Source organism: Corylus avellana, chromosome 9, assembly GCF_965113065.1.
Source record: "Corylus avellana chromosome 9, dhCorAvel1.hap1.2, whole genome shotgun sequence".
Lineage (NCBI taxonomy): Eukaryota > Viridiplantae > Streptophyta > Magnoliopsida > Fagales > Betulaceae > Corylus > Corylus avellana.
Genome location: NC_142498.1, coordinates 7,098,437 through 7,109,897, shown reverse-complemented (window position 1 = coordinate 7,109,897; position 11,461 = coordinate 7,098,437). Strand labels below are relative to the sequence as shown.

General features: G+C 34.7%; 1 pseudogene; it reads left to right on the top strand.

The window, feature by feature from the left end:
* Positions 1 to 4,013: 4,013 nt before the first annotated feature.
* On the top strand, positions 4,014 to 6,603 carry LOC132190854 (uncharacterized; annotated as a pseudogene).
* The last annotated feature ends 4,858 nt before the right edge of the window (positions 6,604 to 11,461 follow it).

Sequence of the window (11,461 nt, the reverse complement as noted above, 5' to 3'; positions counted from 1 at the left end):
TGGACATTCCAGGGAAAACAAAGGACAACCTCCATGCCCTCACAGACTTGCAAGAAATGGGATTGAGATATATACTTTATCCATACACGGGCAATGATGGTCAAACATATATGCCTCCAACTTGCCACACGATGTCTAAGGACGAGAAAACACATTTTTTGAAAGTGCTTCGAAATGTAAGGGTGCGAGACGGATATGCCTCAAACATTTCCCGATGTGTACGACTTAATGATCGTATGATATCTGGTTTGAAGAACCATGATAGTCACGTCATTATGCAACAACTTCTCCCTATTGCATTGCATGGATCACTTCTAGGTAACGTGGTTAAATCACTTGTCGGGATGTCTGCATTCTTCAGGGGCTTATGTTCAACGTTATTGACACAAGAGGATATGGACCGACTAGAGGGTGACATTTGTATCACTTTGTGCCAGATGGAACAGGTCTTCCCCTCAAATGTTTTTACCAAAATGGTTCACTTGCTCATGCATCTTGTCCGTGAATGCCTACTCGGTGGACCGGTATAGTATACGTGGATGTATCCGGTAGAGAGATAAAATAACTTTACGATTATTCATCAATTTATTTTCCTTCCATTATAAAATCATCACTAACTGTAATGAATGAATTATGTTCATATGTAGGAGTCTTGGGGAGCTCAAATATAATGTGCGCAATAAAGCGGCTCCTGAGGGTTGCATTGCGAAGGGCTACATAGCAATTGAGTTGGTGGCATTCTGCTCGAAATATTTAGACAACGCACCAACATTTCACAGTAGGGCTCAAAGAAACCCGGATAGTTCAAAGGGGGTGGTAACACGAGTCATCCTCGACCGTGACACATTGACACAGATTCACCAATACATTATGTTTAACTCGGACGAGTTCCTTCAACTACAGACGTAAGTCATGTTAGTAGTCTATGCAACTTCAATATCACATTGCACCCTTAGTTGTGAATTATAATAAAACTAATTTCGTATTGTAGGGTGCACATGGATATACTTTGGCGGTCATGCTATAGGGGGCGAACGACGGAGGATTAGTTGGAAACCCAACATCATGAACTGTTCTGCGATTGATACCGTGACTACGTAAGACTACCATGATGTTTAACTATTACAGTCTAATTATATTTACTTATGGTTCATAACAACTAACAAAACTAACTTCTTTATAGTCAATTGTACGTAATATACTCGCAGGTTGATTGATTGGACGATCGATACAAGAACGAAATAGGTGACAAAGTGGTAATGCATTGTAAAAGGCCGAAGGAGGCAGCTACCAGATATAACAGATATATGATTAATGGGAAGCTGTTTCGCACTCTTGAATTCAATGTCGAAAAGAGAATGCAGAACAGCGGCGTGTGCGCAGGGGCGAATCTAGGGGGGTCGACTGGGGGCATATGCCCCCAGTTGACCCCCTAAAAATCCTCCTTAGTCCTTAGTATGGAAATTTTTTTCTTATATTATGATTATGCCCCCCAAAGCCATGATTATTCCCCTCCCTCATGCTTCAACCATATATTATGTCCCTTAGTAAATTGAAATTTGAAAAAAAAAAAAAAAAAATTAGAAACTTAGTCTTTCAGATGGATGAAAGGAAGAAGACGATGAATAGTACTTAAACTAACTAAACGGTGTGTTTTTCTTTTGTGAGAATATTAGTATTTTTTTTCTAATTATGAGAATATTAGTATTAGTGCGTGGGGATTGGGGTTAGCGGACAAGGCAGCCTGGAGTCACAGTTCACAATAGAGAACAAAAGAGATAAAAAAAAAAATAATAATAATAATAATAATAATAATAATAATAATAATTTAAAAAATTAAAAAAAAAAAAAAAAAAAAAAAAAAAGCTTTGAAAAGATACAAGGGCCAAGCCCAAGTCCCAACATACCAATTAATGCACTGTGCACTGTCAACCTCGAGCAGCACGGGACCTTTAAGAATGATGGTGAGTTCTGCAAAAGAGTACTTGACACGCTAAGAAAAAAAAGCCTCTTCAAAGTTTAATGTAAAATGATGGTTAAGCCCCTCAAGTCAGTTTAATGTAAAATGAAAGGTGTTTTATATTTTTGACTTGAGGGGCTTAACAGTCATTTTACATTAAACTTTGAATTTTTTTTTTTTTTTTTTTTTTTGCGTGTGTGTCAAGTACTACCCGTATAACTCTCCAGTCTCCTTAAAGGTCCAGCACTGCTTGATGTCTCCTTTCGGAATTTGCCAAACACCAATTTCCAAAATGTTCAAATTTTTGTTTTTCCAAAGAGACAAGTTTGGAAGGGCGACTAGGCAGTGGGCATGGGGCAAAACTTGTGTTTGTTTAAGTTGTTTCTAAGATTCTATCAGCCTCAACTTTCTTTAGGTACGTAATTATGTAAATATGTAATTAATTTTTTAGATTTAGATTTAAATTGTTATTTTAAATTAATTGTTTTAATATTTATGTTTTATTCGGGATTCAACATTTCAACCTATTCTTGATAATAACTTCAACGAAAATTTGAGGTATGTAAATATGTAATTAAATTTTTTGATTTAGATTTAGATTGTTCTTTTAAATGAATTGTCTTAATATTTATATTGCCATTCAACCTATTCTTGCTAATTGTTTTTATATTTAATTATTTATGAATTTATATAGTTTTTATTTCATATTTTAATTGTATAAATATATAATTGTAGTTGTCTAAGATTATGGAGAAAAACAACGATGCTATTGACCTCTAATCAAATTCTAAACGACCTCGTGTTGAAGTAGATTTAGCAAATTTACCCGGAGATCCTTACTTCAGGAAAAAAATGTGCGATTATCATCCTAGTGATAGAGACCAAATCCGAAGAGCATATCTACAAATAGGAGCTTGTCGACCCTTTGACCATGATTTTCCAAAAAACAAAATTGGAAATACAATGGGTCGTTTTAATCCAGCATGGTTCAAAGAACATAAATGGTTGGAGTACAGTATAGAAAAAGATGGTGCATATTGCTTATACTGTTATCTATTCAAACCGGACTTTGGAAATCAAGGAGGGGGAGATTCGTTTGTTATTGAAGAGTTTAGTAATTGGAAAAAGAAAGAGAGGCTCGAATGTCATGTGGGGGCTCACAATAGTGCACATAATCAAGCTCAACAAAGATGTGAAGTTTTGTTAAACCATAAACAAAGCATCATAACAGTTTTTGACAAGCAATCGGATCAGTAGAAAATTCTATATAGGACTCGTTTGAATGCATCAGTTGATTGTGTTCGCTTTACAACAACAAGGATTAGCATTTTGTGGCCACGATGAATCTAAAGGTTCAAGTAATCAAGGAAATTTTCTTGAATTGTTGCGGTTTCTTGCTAAACACAATGAAGAAATTGATAAGGTAGTCTTAGATAATGCTCTTGAAAATCATCAAATGATTGCACCGCATATTCAAAGAGATATAGCAAATGCAGCAGCAAGTGAAACTCTAGATGCTATTCTTAAAGATCTTGGAGACTCGCCATTTGCTATCCTAGTTGATGAATCTCATGATATATCTGCTAAAGAACAATTGGCAATTGTGTTGCGTTATGTAGATAAGCGGGGCCATGTGATTGAACGTTCTTTAGTCATTACACATGTTCGCAACACCACAGCTGTAGAATTGAAGAAGATAATTGATTCAGTGCTTAGCAGGCATAATTTAAGTATTAGCAGATTGCGAGGACAAGGATACGATGGAGCTAGCAATATGCGAGGTGAGTTGAATGGACTTAAAACTCTTATTTTGAATGACAATTCGTCTGCCTATTATGTTAATTGCTTTGCACATCAGCTTCAACTCACTTTAGTTGTTGTTGCCAAAAATCACATTCAAATTGCAACTTTTTTTAGTTTGGCCAATCGTATTTTTAATGTTGTTGGAGCATCATGCAAACGTCGTGATATACTTTATGAAAAACGAACTACTAAAGTAATAGAAGCACTACAAAATAATGAAATGTCAATTGGTCGTGGCTTGAATCAAGAAATGAACCTAAAGAGATATGGTGATACGCGTTGGAGTTCTTATTATGGTGCAATTGTTAGTCTTATTGCCATGTTTTCTTCTGTTATCGATACGGTTGAAGACATTGTTGAACATGGTTTAAATTCTGAACAGAGAGCAGAAGCAAATATACTAAATCAATCACTCCAGACGTTTGATTTTGCTTTCAATTTACATTTGATGAAAAATGTTTTGGGGATTACAAATGAGTTATCTCGAGCACTATAGCGAAAAGATCAAGATATTCTGAATGCAATGAAGTTAGTTAAAATTTCAAAGTTGCGCTTACAGGCTATGAGAGAAGATGGGTGGAATTCCTTATTTGAAGAAGTTACTAAGTTTTGTGTCAAAAACAATATAGTTGTCCCCAATATGGATGAGCTTTACCAACCTCGATCACGACAAAAAGCTCAAGGCATGAAACATTTACATCATTACCATGTAGAGCTTTATTATACTGTTATAGATATGCAACTTCAAGAACTTAATAGTCGCTTTAATGAGGCAAGTTCTGAATTATTACTTTGTGTTTTATGCTTGAGTCCAGATGACTTGTTTGTGTCTTTTAACAAAGAGAATTTGCTTCGTCTTGCTCAATTATATTCGAATGATTTTTCAACAGTTCAACTTATCACTTTAGACAACCAACTTGAAACATATATCTTTGACAAGCGTTCCAGTGATGAATTTGCAACACTCAAAGGGATTGGACAACTTGCAGAAAAATTGGTAGAGACGAAAAAGGATGTCATATATCCCTTGGTTTATTTATTGGTGACATTGTCATTGATTCTGTTAGTTGCGACAGCAACTATTGAGAGAGCATTTTCAGTAATGAATATTGTTAAAAATCGTTTATGTAACCAAATGAGAGATCAATGGATGAATGATTGTTTGATTACATACATTGAGAAAGACATATTCAAGACCATCAGTAATGAAGAGATCATGCAGCGATTCCAAGGTATGAAGACTCGTCGAGGACAATTATATTAGCGCTAGTCTTGACAAAACAAATTGTAAGCTCTATTTATATGTTTTAGAACATAATTAGAAATTTTGTTGAATTATTCACTTATTCGGTTTGTTATATTTTTGTTCAACTTTATTTTTTGTATTCATTAAAAAAAATCATGCCTCCAATAGATGAATTTCCTGCGTCCGCCACTGCGTGTGCGTGTCGACTGTTGATGGCGAAACGTACTATGGGAAGTTAACGGAAGTAATTGAGATGAAGTACTTCAACAGGACCAAGTATATTCTGTTCAAGTGTGATTGAGCGGACAACACGAGGGACAGGGGGTACAAGGTAGACGAGTATAACATGATGATTGTCAGCTTCAAAAACCTTCTCCACCGGGGCCAGCAAATTACTGATGAACCGTATGTGTTAACGTCACAAGTTGACCAAATATTTTACGTCGAAGATGAAAGGGACCCTGATTGGGCTTGTATTGTAAGGACTAAGCCTAGAAACATATACGAAATTGGTCAGGGTGAAGGCCCTGATGATGTATGTGACAACTACCACGAGTGTAAGCCGCTTCTATTGACCAGCAATAATGAAGAGGATCTGCAGGATGACATTGACTACGTCCGACCAAACTTAGATCCAATATAATCATAGACTTGATTGTTTTCTGTTATTTCCTTCTACATTGATTGGTAATTGTGATGCATATTTTAGCTATTGTATACATAATTAATTGGGTGCGTGATGTGTTTCACAGGTTGATATGAGTATCAGGAGGAATAGTAAACGACAAAGGTCCCCACAGGTAGACGACCACGGGTATAGACCAGTACTTTCAGAGCATGTGGAAGGGTCCTAGATGGGGTATCAGTCTCAACCGTCTCCATACGACACAGAGCAAGAGTTTCATATGCCTAGTCCGCCGCCTACGATGAACGAGTTAGGGATATGTTCACATGGCCATGTAGAGCGGTTATTCGCCCCTCCCCCCCCCCCCCCCCCCCCGCCAATGAGAACACATGTTTGAACTACAGTGAGTCATCACAACTGGAAGACAGCAAGACACAGGGACCGACGGATGTGAATAATGGGATAGGTGCCACGCATGACTCGCAGCCCGATGACCCTGCTCCAGATGTGTTGGGCAGTCGTTAGCTCTAGACAATAAGTGAGTATATATGCTTCAAATACCAATATTGAATACATATATAAGTTATATATTTACTATTGAAATGCAAATAATTAATATCAGTAATTATTAATGTGTTAGGCATCGATCGAGACAAGCGCACCCATATTCAAGCCGTGACCATTAAACCATCGAACAAGACGTGGGATCTCCCTACCAGGCAAAAGGTTGTGTGCGAGTACAATAGAGCGTGGCAGCTCGTAGGATTTAGCAGGATGAAATTTCGGAGGACGACTGACAATATCATAAGAAGCGAAAATTATGTTAGATTGTGGGACAACTAGACTCAAGTACCGCCCTGTAAGAAGGAAATTATGTTAAATTATGTCTTACTTTTTTAACTTGTGCAGGTGGACTTTTACATCCCCTTTGAGTACAATCTCGATGCGATTAAAAATGACGCGTTCTAAGATATGGGCGTGAAGTTGAAGAGTTGAAGACACTCAATGAAAGAAGTGATAAAAATTCAGTCGGGTGATACTCCTGACATCGTGAAGGCGAGAATGGGTCAAGATGCCGTTTGGAAATACAACGCATACGACTTGAATGTGTTGTTGGATAAATGGTGCGACCCGAAGAATCATGTAGGTTACGAATGTAGTTTCATTAATTGTAATTGCGATAGGGCTGACATATTAAGAATGGTATTTGTGTAGGAGTATGCTGCCTACATGAAGGCATTGCAAGCAAAAACCAACACACCTCACTGCACTAGGTCTATGAGCTTTGCTAGGGCGCACATGAAGATGTATTTGTCTTATTTACTGCATATATATATATATATATATATATATATATATACCATATGTTTATTTTTTATTTTTTATTTTTTTATTTGTTTAATGATATATTTTTTTTTATGCAGACCTTATCTTTGGACACTATTCTGACTCGAGTGCAAGCTTACATCTTGACACACACGAAGAAGGATGGTGACTATCCAAATGAAGTGGTCAGGGAGAGATGTGTAAGTACTAACAAATATATATTTTGATAAATTATTTATGATTATGAGATACTAACTTGTTATTCAACATACATGAGAGGATGAAGGAATTGATACCCACTGACCCAGCATTGACGTCGAGCATGACTAAAGGGACGGTACGGTAGACACCGAATGACGCGTATGCTTAGGCACACGAAAATAAGCCTGAGTAACTTGGCAGGGTCCGATAGGTGGGTCCGAATGTTCTACCGGTGCGGGGCATCATACATTCGTACTATACACCGTCCCAAGCACGGTCTAAGAATCCTGGGAACTCCTCGTTCTCACAGATGATGGATAGGATTAGAGAACTTGAAGAGGAGTGGACACAATAAAGACGTGTGATGGATGAGATGGCCAAACAGATTGAAGAATAAAAAGCTCAGATAGCAGAAAAAGATGCCATCTTTGAGGCCCGTTTCTGCCAGCTTGAGGCCACGCTCGCGTCGACATCTAGATTTGCGCCTAACAGAGGTAATGCTATATTTGTGTTATTTTTGTTATTCTTCGATTAACATGACTATGGCATGCATTGATCACTTTAACTGTAAGAATTGTGTCTCCACAAAATTCTTAGTTAACAACGTATTGTTCCCGTGGTTCATTTTAAAACTAACATATATTTGCATTATTGTATATCTGTGTTTTGAATTTTTTTTTATTGATTATTATTGGTTCACAACTCATTTGCAGGTAATGCGGGCTACGCGTTGGGGGATGACTATGTTGACTTGGACTGAGCACGTGGTTTCTCATCACTGTTTGTATATATATTTTGTTACTATTTGTTGATGTATTTGTTTGTATATATATTTTGTTACTATTTGTTGACGTATTTGTTTGTATATATATTTTGTTACCATGTATAACAAATATATAGTTTGCTATATGTTTGTTGAGAGTAGTTGGAACAGAGATAGTTTGATTGTATATTTGTTTTGTGTTGTGTTGGAACGTATTTTCGATGTAGATATTTATAGTGTTGGAACGTATTTTCGATGTATATATTTGTTTTGTTTTGTGTTGAATTGGAACGTAGTATATGTGTTAGAATTTTGTTTAATTAACTTGTGTTGGAATTTCATATGTAATGGATGTATATGCAAATTGAATTGGAATTTTATATGTGTATTGAGTTGGATGTATTGGATTAATTGGATGTATTGGATATGTTTGAAATGGGGTTGTATAATATGTTTGATGTATTTGATTAATTGGATGTATTGGATATGTTTGATGTATTGGATTAATTGGATGTATTTGATTAATTGGATATGTTTGATGTATTGGATTAATTGGATGTATTAGAGATGTTGTTGGATGTATTTGATTAATTGGATGTAAATGTAGAAATTGGATTGAATTGAATGTATTGGATAATTTAAATATAGATATGGGATTAAATTGAATGTATTGGATAATGTAAATGTAGATATTGGATTAAATTGAATTGAATGTATGGGATATTAGATATTGGATATTGAATGTATTGGATTGAATGTAGATATTGGATTGAATTGAATTGAATGTATTGGATATTGGATGAATTTGATTGAATGTAGATATTGGATTGAATTGAATTGAATTGAATGTATTGGATATTGGATATTGGATGTATTGGATTGAATGTAGATATTAGATTGAATGTAGATATTGGATTGAATTGAATTGAATGTAGATATTGGATTGAATTGAATTGAATGTATTGGATATTTAATGCATTTGATATTGAATGCATTGGATATATTGAATATATATTGGATATATTGGATATATATTGAATGTATTGGATATTATGTTGATACGTAAATCTGGGTATAAACCCGAATAATATATATATATATATATATATATATATATATATATATATATATATATATATATATATATATATTTGACGTGTCAAACGGTATGACACGTCAAAATTTTTTGACGTAGTGAAAATGCCACGTAAAAAACTTATATTTTTTGACATCCGCCCTTTTAACTGCTGAGACACATTAAGAAGAACACGTCAGAAAAGTTTTCTGACATGTCAGTGCCATTGACACATTAGAAATGGCTAGTCAAAAAAAAAATGTCGATTTTTGTAGTGTCATGGAAAAAACACGTATATTTGTAGTAGCATAGTGTCCAATCAAGCCTACCTCTGTCATAGAGAATATGGGAACTGCCCCCCGACTGATGGGCCCACCTTTGTGAATACCATACTGGGTCAATTTCAATGGCCAACGTGTCAATATCTCGTTGATGAAGGATGGCCCGGATCTTAATAACGATGGATGGTGGACAAGGGAGCGTAACAGTGAACCATAGGAGAACATGACTTTATCAGTTCTTTTACCATTTTTTTGTATGTACGTATAAAAGATGGCTAATTCTGCCTTAGTGAGAGAGTTTTTTTGTAAGAAAGAACGTGAGAAAGAATCTTCAATGAAAGACGAAATCCAATTTGTGTCTGTGTTCCATGGTTGTTCCTTAATTAGCATTTTATCATTTCTTTGGCTCGTGCATTATAATAAACACATGTTGGTCAGAAACTGTGTGAACACATATTATTTTTCTTATGCGAGGTGAACATTGAATTCATAAAAAATCTGTAAAATAAAATTTTATCGATGAAAAATCACCAATTACAAGGATAAAGTCACCAAGAAATTTTCATCCAAGGGGAAGAAATCCCTTTGGCCAAAAATTATGTTCGTATACACTAGTGAAAGACAAAATTAACGAGTAATCACAATTAATAATTCATATTCTCCTTCCTTACGTTTAACTCTATATAGTTTAATTTTTTTATTTTTTTTATTTTTATATCCAAAATCCGTATTGGTCTTGTGCAACTGACAACTGTCCATGGTCCATGGGAGGGCAAATTTCTCAAAAAAAGAAATATATATATATATATATATATATATATATATATATATATATATATATATATATATCAAAATCAGTCCGTGTGGTTTACCTGATTTGCAATTAATTTCTTGTGGTATCAAAATGAACTAAAAGGTCCTGAAGTATGCCAAAAAAACAATTTAGTTATTACAGTCAAATTTCGTTCACTGACTTAACATATTCTAATAGCGTGAAATGTTAAAGTCAATAAAATTGTGATACTTGTCCTATTTAAATCAGTCACACTAATAGAATATATTAAATTAGTAAACGAAATTTGATTGTAGGGAGTAATATATTTTTTTGGACTAAATTGGCTTTATGTGGAGATCCATTAGTTTCATAGACAAAGCATTATATCCTTATTGACCCATAAGATAGGTATCATCTATGATACAAAATGAAATTTATGTGAAAAAATAAATTTTTAAAACCTAGGTACTAAAAGAACATTTAACTTGAAGAGCATTGGCATGAATTTATAAGAGATTGTAATGCGGAAATAATAAAGCACAAATAATAAGATAGTAACACAGAGATATAGAATACTGTGATTATTATTCTTGAACTCCATGGTGTATTCTAACATAATTTTCATAGGATGAAGTTACCATTTTCATATTTAACAATATCATTTCCATATTTATTCATAAATGAGATATTATTTATAATACAAAATAAAACCTATATTAAAAAAAAAAAAAAGTAAAGTCATTAAAATCGAGAGATTACTTACAAAAAAAAAAAAGAAAGCATTTAATCTTAAATATTATTTCAAATAAAGAGAAAAAGGAAAGTATTTTTATATTAAAATAATATTAAAAGAAGCAAAAGTCTTTGCTTGATTTGATATTTTAAAACAAATTTTGAGTCATGATTCTAAGAACCCCGTGCATGAACAAGTTTTTTTTTTTTGTTTAAAATAATTAAAATAATAAAATAATAAAATTTTATTATTTTATTATTTTAAAATAATAAATCACCCCGGCGTGCAACACGCCGGGCGTGATGTTTAGCATCACCCAATTTGAGTTGTATATTTAGAGAAAGGGAATATGCTGCTAGTACTAAGGGTCAAGTGACGTGATCTGATTTTGCTATTATTTCTCATTGAAAATCCAACTTCTGTTACTCGTCCCCTACCTTATCCAGGCTGAGGTGGCGCTGACACGATTTTAACTGATCAATACCAAGAAGGGGGAAGGGTAAATTGGAAAATAAGAAAGCAACCGTGACGCAAACATCGGAGCTGGACTAGCCGAGGGAAGGAAGAAGCCGCAGGGTGCCCTGGGGAGCTGACGCGCGAATAAATGTCGTGATCTTTTTCACCAATCTGTTGTTTCCGTTCCTCTCTCGCGAGCGAAACGTTTCGTATATAT